Source organism: Helianthus annuus, chromosome 5 (assembly GCF_002127325.2).
Source record: "Helianthus annuus cultivar XRQ/B chromosome 5, HanXRQr2.0-SUNRISE, whole genome shotgun sequence".
Classification (NCBI taxonomy): Eukaryota; Viridiplantae; Streptophyta; class Magnoliopsida; order Asterales; family Asteraceae; genus Helianthus; species Helianthus annuus.
The window spans coordinates 58,297,213-58,309,402 of NC_035437.2; the positions used below are offsets into that span (position 1 = coordinate 58,297,213).

The following is a 12,190-nucleotide window of genomic DNA, read 5'->3' on the forward strand; positions in this document are numbered from 1 at the left end:
AAAAAGTGCATTGGTTATCACTGTAAATGAAATTTTACAAGTGCCTTAAACACTTAGTACAAGTATGTCAATTGGGAGAGGTTGTGTAATTTTAATATCCCTGATGTTATATTGTAATATCAGTTTTCAGTTTCTTGTTGTCATGGTTTTCAGTTTCTTGTTGTCATACTCAGGTTTTCAGTTTCTTGTTGACCCGCTTTGTACTCTCTTTTCTATATTTTATATAGAAGTCCCACGGTTTAAAAAAACAACTAATTTAAGCATACAAAATCAAGTTACTATATGCTTTGTCATGAAGTTAACCCTAACTATAAGAACACTTAGTAGTTAAACCTTTTAGTTTTTCCTTTATTATTTTTATTTTTTTCTTTTTCCCAACCTACCTGGCCCACTCATATTTTTTTTTTTTTTTTTTTATCCTCTTATAACTTTAATAATATGATGTTTTATGACATTTGGATTATAGCTTTGCATGACATACAGATTTCTATGTAACGTTTCAATGTAAATTATATTTAAACGGAGTTCTCCGTGATAAAGTACAAGTTATGTAACCACAAACGTACAAACCGTCAAAGCTACTTCAAAGTTTGGTTTTTTACCGGTTATATTTCATCTTACAACCTTTAAAATTCCGGATTTTCCATTATGGCATTTTTTTATTAACGTTTCGATGTAAATTTTTTTTCGTAGAATTAATATTAATTTATCAATCGTCAAACCTGACGTTACGAAGTTTAACACCCCGCAACGTGCGGGTCTCGACCACTAGTTAGTTGCAAATCCAGTTAAAATTCTTTTGTTAATATATATAAAGAAATATTTCAAATGTGGATTTTCCTAAAAAGTTTCTCACCATATCATATGATGTTTTCATCCATGGTATGCACACTTTTATGTTAATATTATAAAAAAAAAAAAAATTATCACAGAAAGCAGTCAAAGAATAACTGTTATTATGAGCTATAATAACATATAATGCATTATTTTAGGAAGTAATTTTATTATAAATTTCTATAAAACATAGTGAACTAACCTCTTCAAGTTTTTCTTGATGATTGTTGGCCTCCAGCGTCTGAATATGTGGAAAATGTGCCCACTGTAATAATAACAATGAAACAATTTTATTCAGGAAGGAACAATAATACCATGTGGTAAGTCTGGTGGAGCCTCTATGGGGTTATGTAACAAGTGATAAAATGTGTAAGAAAGAAGGGTGAGAGAGAGAAACCATTCTACAGCGCCTTGGCCTCAGCTCACTCAGGTATTGCATTGCGATGACGACAAGGATGGAATCGGAAACGGTAGTGGTGAGACGAGTGTTTGTTTCTTTTTATTCAACTTATTACAATGATATTATTTTTGCTATTTACATTATAGCATAAAATTATTGGGTACTACTTATATAATCAAAAGTTTGGTTAAACGCAAATAAATTTTGATCGGTTCTACATTCCACACTATTATTAAATCGTCTAATAGTGATGGTAATCAATAGTGGTGATGGTCACATAAAGTGAACAAATTACACGAATAGTCCATCATGTATACCATTACGGATCCGATGCAACGTGCGAGTACTATTTATACCTAAATCCGAATTATATACTTACATTTTTTGCAGCAGCACTAAAGGCTTCCCGGTGACTAATATTTGGATTATTAGCCTTAACCCTTGGAATCTCCTGTCTACGTGTTGAGAAGTATTAATGAATAAAACAAATGATTTATGTGGCATATTATATATGGAAATGATCGAGGGGGATCTAGTCTCGTTACTTCATAAATTGGTTATATGCTGATGGAGCGCGTTTCCTTTTTTCCGGTGCTGAGGAAATAGAAGTTGATTTGTCATGAAATACCAAGATCAAATTTGATGGAAAAACTAAAAAATTAATATTCACCTTCAATAATTAATATTGAGTGTGGTGAAAAATTTTGGTATAAAACACTAAATATTTTTGCAAACCACTAGGACCAAGTTTGCAATTTTTGCAAACCATGGGGACCAACCAAGCATTTAACTCTTTAGGCAATTTACAACAAAATTGATATAACACTAAATATTTATGCATGTTCCAACAAATATATATAACACTAAATTTCAAAGTATTATTTTGACAATATGTTAATTATCTAATTATTTATTTTTTCATCGTGATACCTGTTATAAGTTTTTGGTTATTTTACATGATATCGTTGAAGGATTTATGTTAAGTAATTTATATTTTGATTCATTTTTATGTTAAATCTTACCTATTGAGGGTTTTTTTTTTTTTTTTCGTTAAACATATAGGTAAATTAAAAAAAAAAAAAACCTTATATGTGTATACATGTAAAACTAAATAAACAAGAACATAAATAACTAATAAGTAATATTAATAGTATAAATAAATTCACTTATTGTTATATATAAAATAACTTATTAAATTAAACTTTAATGTATACACAATTATCCGTGTTGAAAAAAATAGTTGGTGATAAAATATGCTGTAAAATTTTGATGCATACATTGGAGTTGAACCAAATTTGTTGTAAATATATTCTTCAAATTTGTTTTTCTACATCAAATTTACTTTAGCATGTGGTGCAAATATATATTGAAGATGTTCACAAGACATTATTATTATTATTATTGTTGTTGTTGTTGTTGTTAAGAAAGAGTGAGATCCATTGTAAAATCAAGAACGTACTCTGATTGACGGTGTTTTGATCGTTGATGATTGAAGAAGAAGGTGGCTTCATGGGGATGTCTCTTGAAGAAGAACCCAAATCAAAACTAAAACTGGTGGAAGCGTTCTTGAGAACCTGTTGGATTACAAAAGAGTTTAACCATATAATTAATATTTGTGGTTTGTAGAGAAAACAGATTTACAAAATTCTTTATGTTTCTAACTGCTAAAATTCAAGATGACAAAATGCAATATTGTATTTTCATTGGATATACGTACGCATGCATTTAGTATTAGTTAGTTATTACAAAATACCAATGCGCTGAGCTTTGTTCAATTTGGAAGGAGCGTACACTGTAGTTATTTTCATTATGTTCAAACAAGTGATTGTTTTATTTATAAGTTGGATCTTTGTTCAATTTGGAAGGTAATTCGCAGGTACCGTTGCCAACAACCAATCATTGAATTAAACCTAACATTTCCGTGTTGAACTTGTGGAAACCCACAGGTACCAGCGTGAGTGTTCCGGAGCTACGCGTTGCCCTACGCTATTTCTTAGGCAAACAAACACACAATTCTCACCACCTCCATTCTTCAGTGAGTCATACCCGAATCCCCAACCCGCAAACGATAACCGTGGCATTGGCAACAGTGTTACTGCATGGCGGAAACAACCCAGACAGAGTTAATGCCCCGTCCACTCTAACAAAAGGTTAATATTTGAATTTTTACATCATAATATTATATATTAGGTTGAAACAAGCCAACCTTCACGTGAAACAAAAATAAATAAATAAATAAATAAATAAATAAATAAAACTATATTTTTTTATACGTATAAAGTAACCTTTATACTTTCAACCAGTTTTTCAGAATAAAATTAAAAGCAATCTGTGAACAACCCAACATGATCAATATAATAGGTAACCAAGTACCAAAAAGGCTTATAACTTTATCTGATTAAAATAAAGCTTCTAAAGTGATGTATGTAAAGAACACCTGATGAGAAGACGAAGAATCTTGGTAGGTGTAAAAAAGCTAAATCACTTTATAAATTCAAATTAAAGTGATGAATGTAAAGAAGAACACCTGGTCATCAAGACGAGAAGAAGAATCCTGGGAGGTGTGATTCGGGTGAGGATGGTGAAAGCCAGCAACCATGCCCATATTCACAGGCCACATATTATTGCAGTATTCACATTTCACCTTTACTATATCAAACAATTTGCTGCATGGTACACTTACCTGAATCCACCTTCTAAATGTCACTAGTTATTAACTCTAAATAAAGATATACTCAGTTTTAGAAAATGAGTAAAACACAGATCAACATGTAAATTCAAGAAATATGTATATAAGTTTTGATGGGATCACCAATGGTTTCAGACTAGAAGATAAAAACCATGAAAGAACCCAAGATCAAGATGTCAAATGTTAAACAAACCTTTCAACAAAAAGATGTACATATAGCAAGAATCCTGCCAAATCATTTCCTTTTATTTTTATAATGAAACGATGTAATTCCTTGATTACCTTTATTATAGTAACATATATATAACATGATATACATAATTTTGGGATTCTTGTTATATTACATAACATTTTAATATTCTAACACTTACATCACACCTTTCCTTAACTCGGAATTTCCGGGAGCGGAGTTCTTTGAGTTCATCATGTGATCATGATTAAGATCCGCAAAACCCTAGACTAAATTTGCTTATACACAACTGTACTCCCTATACCGGAAGTATGCCATATGCCATTTAGTTACCATTTATTCTATTATTATCTTATGTGAATTTGGATTACTAAATTTTCAACAAGAAATAGAACCTACAATATTTTTGTTTGTATGTGTTTGTCTTGGTGTGTATGTGGGATAGAGAAAGAGATAGCTAAAAAAAGTTCAAGAAAACAGAAATTAAAAAAGTTGCTGATCTTATAATCTTAAACTTTGAACATAGATATGGCTCTTTAGCTAGAAACACACACATAACTTGGGTAACAAGAGAGAGAGACTATACGGCAAGAACAATGTTGCAAAAGTTGCAAGGGATGTAACAAAGTTGCTCATCTGATACTGCTACTTCGTTGTTGCAAAAGTTGCTGGTGTTTGCCATCTCTAATTTCTTTATGAGTTTTTGCTTGTGTTAAAAGGTGGGGCACGCGCTATGTTAAATAAAGTGGCTTGAGCTTTAGTCTTTTCATCTTGTAGTTAATAAGTCATTATAGTTAGTAGTACTAGTTGAGTAGTAGCTGCTTTGTATAAACCAGATAATCGGCTACCATTGAGATCTAATACAAGAATTGCAAATTAAGACCTAGGAGTAACACCATTCTAGATGATATCTAGGTGTTGTCATTTGTTTAGCTCTTTTGTAGAAGTCATGTTGTAAATCTGGTATCGGTTTTGCCTCTCAAATCCTTTTGGGGGTTTATTTCGTTTATATTTTGTCGTGGCTAGTTGCAAGACCTTCCACTAAACATGTAACCTTATATCCTGGCTCAATAATTGTAAGGTTACTTGTTATGAGAATTCATGTTTTATAGATTGTTAGTATTATATTGGATGAACAAATATTTGGAGTTCCATGTTTGCTAGGCATGGCCCACTCACACTTAGGTCGTACTGGTCGTATTCAAGTCATAGAACCCTAAAAACACCCTACAAATAGACGATGACGTTAGAAACCCTAAGGATCGAAGAGGAGACGAATGTGGGGGACCAAAAGACAATAACAAGGTTGTTTTGTAGGAGAAGAAGAATAAAAACATTGAGAGGCTTGCAGATTAAAGATCTAACCCTTCAGTTAGATATAGAGATAGCTCACTGCTTGGGTTCAATCTTCATTGTTTTTATCTTCCTAAACTATCCAAACATGATTTCATAAGTGTTTTGTTTGTTTTTGTTCATCATATTCGGGTAACATCTATAACTATTCAGATTCAGTGATTCTTAGGATGGTTCGATAGTTGAATGTTTGGTTTGTTTATTTGATGCGATGTTAGTCAAGCTTTATTATGGTTTAACTTATGATGTGTATGATTTCGAGTTGGTATTTATTGTGATATTGAGTTGTGTGGTTGAATCGATATCTTAATGAGATTATGCTAATAAGATTAGATTTTTTTTCTATCTCTAGGTTATATTGAAGTGCAATAATCTACGGCTTAATACCTTAACCTTGTGACAATCGGCAAAATAACTGGTAATTCCGTACTACTTAATCACTGTTTAAATATACAATTATGTGCATTAGGCTTAATTATGATGTGATTGACTCTCATAAGTCTAGAAATCCCAGGATATACATATACATTTGCATATCACATGATCGTATCCGATTAGACTAGTCATGTCAGTAGGGTTCCGGTACTCCCCTAAAGAAGTAGCAGTATCAGATGAGCAACAAAGAAGTAGGAGATGAGCATCATTGCAAAGGGGTTACGGAATTTATGTGGATCCCACAAAGATCGAGGCAATTACCAAATGGAAATTCCCTAGGTCGCCGACGGAAGTCAGAAGTTTCTAGGACTGGCAGGATATTATAGGCGCTTTATTCAAGATTTTTCCAGAATAGCCATTCCATTAACCAAGTTAACATGTAAATCAGTTAAGTTTGAATGAGGACCAAAACAGGAGGAAGCTTTCACAAACTTGAAGCAAAAATTTACTAACTCGCCGATATTTACTTTGCCAGAAGGAACTGAAGATTTTATAGTATATTGTGGTGCATCAAAATCAGGTTTTGGATGCGTGTTGATCCAGTGTAAGAAAGTAATTGCTTATGCCTCTAGACAATTGAAGAAGCATGAAGAAACTACACAACACATGATTTGGAGTTAGGAACAATAATTTTGCCCTCAAAATTTGGAGACACTATCTGTATGGTAGTAAGTTTACCATCTTTACGGATCATAAAAGTTTAAGATATATTTTTGGGCAAAAAAAAATTGAACATGAGGCAAAGACATTGGATGGAGATTCTTAGTGACTATGATTATGATATCCAATATCATGAAGGTAAAGCTAATGTGTTAGCTGACGCTCTAAATCGTAAGTACCATGAGAAGCCAAGAAGAGTACGCGCTCTAAGATTGAATTTGCAATTAAATTTAATGGAACAATTGAAAGATACCCAGGAAGTAATAATCAAGGATGATGCTGAACGATTAAGAGGAATGATGAAGGAATTAGAAAAAAAGGCACAGATGGAATTTGGAAATTCCATAAGAAAAGAATTTGGGTAGCTATCCAAGGAAACCTACGAAATCAAATTCTAGAAGAAGCTCATAAATTCAAATATACGATGAATCCTAGAAGTAATAAGATGTATCAAGACCTAAAGAAGAATTTCTGGTGGATAGAAATGAAGAAGGACATAGCAAGTTACATTTCCAAGTGTTTAACTTGTTCACAAGTTAAAGTTGAGCCTCAGAAACCCTCAAGTTTACTTCAGCAACTAGAGATCCCAGTTTAGAAATGTGAATTGATAACAGTAGATTTTGTTACCAAATTACCCAAAACAAGAAAAGGAAACCTTTAGTATGGAACGCTTAGCTAAACTATATGTGGACAATATAGTCTTGTTACATGGAGTTCCTTAATCCATTGTTTCGGATAGAGGTAGTCGTTTTACCTCTCCTTTTTGGGAAAGTTTCCAAAGAGCCATGGGAACCCGACTAAACTTAAGTACAGCCTATTATCCTCAAACTGATGGACAAAGTGAAAGGATAATCTAAACATTGGAAGACATGCTAAGCGCCTATGTAATAGACTTTGGAGGAAGTTGGGACGATCATTTGCCATTAATAGAATTGTGACAATTCGAGTTTTCGACTTTCACTTTCACATTTATTGTGCACGTTGACTTTGACTGTTTAGTCGTTTGTTTATTTGACTTATAACTGAAACCGTTGTGATATGATAAAGTGCATTGTGTTTGCATGAGTATGTGTTATGTGTTTGGTTGTATAAGTGTAGCATGAGAACTTAACTGATTAAACCATTACGGACCTAAAGCCCATTAAGGACCCGACGAATCAAATGTGATTCGCCATGCATCCTCTCGACGAAACGGGCCCTTGATTCGTCAAGAACATGTCGACGAGACAAGCCGATTCGCCGGCCCAACGATTCGCCGAGGCCCACTACGGGCCCAGTCTATCAATTCGTATATTTAGCGAGAACCGACTATTGTTTGACACTTTTTGGCAAAGCAAGAAAACCCTAGAACTATTTTCCCTGCTGTCGGCTATCACGTGCCTCCGGATATCCTTGTAATCGATCTCATTAGCATACGGATCAACGCGGTTAGTGTTTAACGTTGTGTGATTGTTCTTTGTATCATCTGTTACTATCTTTGCTTGAAATCTCTAGGAATCATGTTAGATTATGAACGTGTTCATGTTTGATTTATTTGGCCATGACGATATATATATACGATCGGTTATAATTACATGTGTCCAAACTGAAATTGCTTGTTCTTAATGATCAGATTAGGATGTTATAGGGCAGAATTTGTAATACACATTCATGTAATGATAAACGCACATGTGGATTTCCTAAGGTTTAACACATGGTCACGTTATGATTCGTATTCAATAGTATTGACAATTCTGAAATAAAGGCAATATGATTCTGAATGATGATGATCGTATGATTCTGTGTACGATGTTGACGGCGATTAGGGTTCCTGTTGATAATTGTAACTGACATAATAGAATTCTTGACGAAACAAGAGTGTGTTTCGCCAAAGGGGATCTTGACGAAACAGAAAGTGTTTCGCCAAAGATATGAACGACGAAAGGGGAGGGTTTCGTCGAAGGGTTACATGACGAAACAAGTAAGTTTCGTCGAGTTATATATCAACACAGTAACTCATTCTATGTTGTTAAAACTTAACCGAGATAATTAACTGCTGTTAGTTACTATGCATGACTTGTGTGATCATGAATATGTGCAACATGTTACTTGGTGTCCTTTGATGCATCATCCACTATGATTATACCTATACGTGAACAACATGAACGTACACTGATTATCGTATACATGCATACCCTAGGACGTGATTGATTTACTTGAGCGCATACTTAGCATACCGAGCAAACCAAGGTGAGTTCACACAGCCAAGGCATGGGGTTCCCAGGGTGGGAATGGGTTTGGATTATTTACTCGTATTTACCTAGCATATGGAACTTAGTTATATGATCCTCGGGTGAGGAAGGGTTATTGATAAGATACGACTAGACTAGTGATACTTATAGAACTGATCTTCGCACACACGCTGGGGTTGGCCGCGATAATATGACTAATCTTCGCACACATGCCTAGGAAGGCTGCGAACTATACCGTAAACTTCGCACATATGCCGGGTGGCCGCGATACGAATATACCTAGTCTAGAATACTTGGGAATTTTCCCTAATCTTCGCATACATGCCTATAGGGCCGCGATACGAACTAATATGACACATGACTTAATGAACGAACACAAGGCTTACTAAACTATTACCATTACTGAACTATTTACTGTGAACTCGCTCAACTAGTTGTTGACTCTCTGCTGCATGCCTTGCAGGACCTTAGGTACATATGGAGCTTGCACACGGAGGAGCAGGTCATTGTGGAGCTTGGATCGTGGATGTTATGTTAAACTTTATAACACTTGAACTTATTACATACATTGGGTTTTCATATTATGCTTCCGCTACTTAAACTATGTTTGGTTTGAACATCAATTGTATTTAATTGGGTTTTTACGAACTACTTCGATTATTATATACTATGTGCAATATGATTGATGGCTTGATCCTGGTCATGTCACGCCTCCAAGCGGTGATATTCCGCGGGTGGATTTTGGGGGTGTGACAGATTGGTATCAGAGCCATTGGTTATAGAGAACTTGGTTTTAATATGGGAAAAACGTTTTTATTAAAACCAGACTATAACCAGAACAGTGCTCTCAACGATCCACAACGACGCTTCGCTCCACGTGCAAGACTCAACATCCTAGGTAATAAGGTTTACGTTTATTGCCTACATGCTAGAATTACATAGAACTTTGCTTGTGGTATGCTTAGATTACATTACTTACTATTCGTTATTACATGAGAACACCTATGTGCTTACACTCTTCTGTCATCGTACTACTCGCGAACCATTCTCACTTACACTACTTTTACTATGAAGAACAATGGCTGGACGCATTAACATGACTCAAGCCCAGTTGACGGCTCTCATTGCTAAACAAGTAGCTGCGGCACTTGCAGCTGCACCAGCAGGTAGTATACCCTGCGGATGTGATTCACACTAGGACCTTTAGATCCTACATTAACTCTTGTGTTTAACTTTGTCCTATTCGTACACAATAGGTCAACACGCTCAGCAGCCCGTCTGCACTTTTAAGAACTTCATGGACTGTCGTCCAAGCACATTCAGTGGCACCGAGGGGGCAGTGGGACTCCTCCATTGATTTGAGAAGCTCGAGTCAGTATTCGAGATGTGTGAATGCCCTGAGGCTCGCAGGGTCAAGTACGCCACCGGTACTTTGGAAGGAATCGCGCTAACTTGGTGGAACGCGCAAGTACAGATCCTAGGGTTGGCAGCTGCTAACGCCACCCCTTGTAATGATTTCAAGGAATTGATCAAAAGGGAATACTGCACCCGGGAAGATATTTACAAGTTGGAAGATGAGTTCTACCATTTGAAAATGACTGGGTCAGAAATTGAAGCTTATACTAAAAGGTCAAACGAGCTGGCCGTGCTATGTCCAACTATGGTGGACCCTCCAATCAAGCGTATTGAGTTGTATCTCAAGGGGTTAGCGCCAGAAATTCAGAGCCATGTGACATCGGCTAATCTTGACAACATCCAGGCTATGCAACGCCTCACTCATCGCCTCACGGACCAGGCAGTGGAACAGAACAAGCTGCCAAAACGCATCAGTGCTACCACTACCGCTGTCACTACCTCTGCTACTCCCAGTGACAACAAGAGAAAATGGGACGGGGATTCCAGCAAGGGATCAGCTTCAGTTCAGTCACAGGTTCAGCAGCGAAAGACTGACAGTTATCAGAGTCCCAGTCAGCACTCTTCAGGCAGTCAGGGGCAGGGTGGATATCGGGGAATTCACCTATTGTGTAATAGGTGCAACAGACACCACAGCGGACGGTGTCGCAAGGAACGTTGTCAGAGATGTCTCAAGATAGGGCATGAAGCTAAAGACTGCAGGAGTTCGCGACCTGCAAATCAGAATCAGCAACACCCACCACCAGCTCCACAAAACCCGCAGCAGCAGCAACAGCGGGGCAACAAGGGATGTTTTCAGTGTGGGGCTGAAGGTCATTTCAAGCGTGATTGCCCCCAGTTAAACCAGAACCAGAATCGCAACAACAACAACAACCAAGGCAATGGTAACAATAACGGTGGGAACAACAACGGCAACGAAGCAAGGGGTCGTGTATTTGTGCTGGGGCAGGGAGAAGCGAGAAATGATCCCAACGTAGTCATGGGTAAGTTCCTTCTTGACGACTTTTACGTTACTGTATTGTTTGATTCGGGTGCGGATACAAGTTATGTGTCTTTGAAAGTTAGCTAAATGTTAAAACGTGCACCAACTCCGCTAAACACCAAACATGTCGTAGAGTTAGCTAATGGTAAAAGTCTAGAGGCCACACATATAGTTCAGGGTTGTAATCTTATCCTCGCTGGTCAGACTTTCTCCATCGACCTTATCCCTATAGTTCTGGGTAGTTTCGACATCGTCATCGGCATAGATTGGTTATCCAAGCAGCAAGCAGAGATCTTATGTAAGGAGAAGATCATTCGTATTCCTCGTTCTGGTAAGGAACCTCTCGAAGTTCAAGGCGACAAGAGTGGTGCTGTGGTTGGCATCATCTCCTTTCTCAAGGCTCAGAAATGTTTACGAAAAGGTCACACTGCCATTTTGACACTAGTTACTGATGCATCGACGAAAGAGAAAAGGATAGAGGATATTTCAGTTGTACGTGATTTTCCTCAAGTGTTTCCTGAAGATTTACCTGGTCTACCGCCTCATCGCCAGGTCGAGTTTCAAATCGAGCTCGCTCCAGGTGCAGCACCCATAGCTCGAGCACCGTATCGTTTAGCTCCAACTGAACTGGAAGAACTGTCAAAGCAGCTGCAAGAGCTCTTGGAAAAGGGCTTTATTCATCCAAGCTCTTCGCCTTGGGGAGCCCCAGTGTTATTCGTGAAAAAGAAGGACGGTACCTTCAGGCTGTGCATAGACTACCGGGAACTCAACAAGGTAACGGTGAAGAACCGTTATCCTCTTCCGCGCATAGACGACTTATTCGACCAGTTGCAAGGGTCGAGTTACTACTCCAAGATAGACTTGAGGTCAGGGTATCATCAGCTGAGAGTCCGGGATGAGGACGTCTCCAAAACCGCATTCAGAACTCGCTACGGTCACTACGAGTTTCTTGTTATGCCATTCGGGTTAACGAACGTGCCTTCCGTATTTATAGATTTGATGA

At 37.0% G+C, this 12,190-nt stretch overlaps 1 pseudogene; it reads right to left on the reverse strand.

Moving 5' to 3' along the window:
- Positions 1 to 939: 939 nt before the first annotated feature.
- LOC118492107 lies at positions 940 to 4,795 on the reverse strand (annotated as a pseudogene).
- Between the last annotated feature and the right edge of the window lie 7,395 nt (positions 4,796 to 12,190).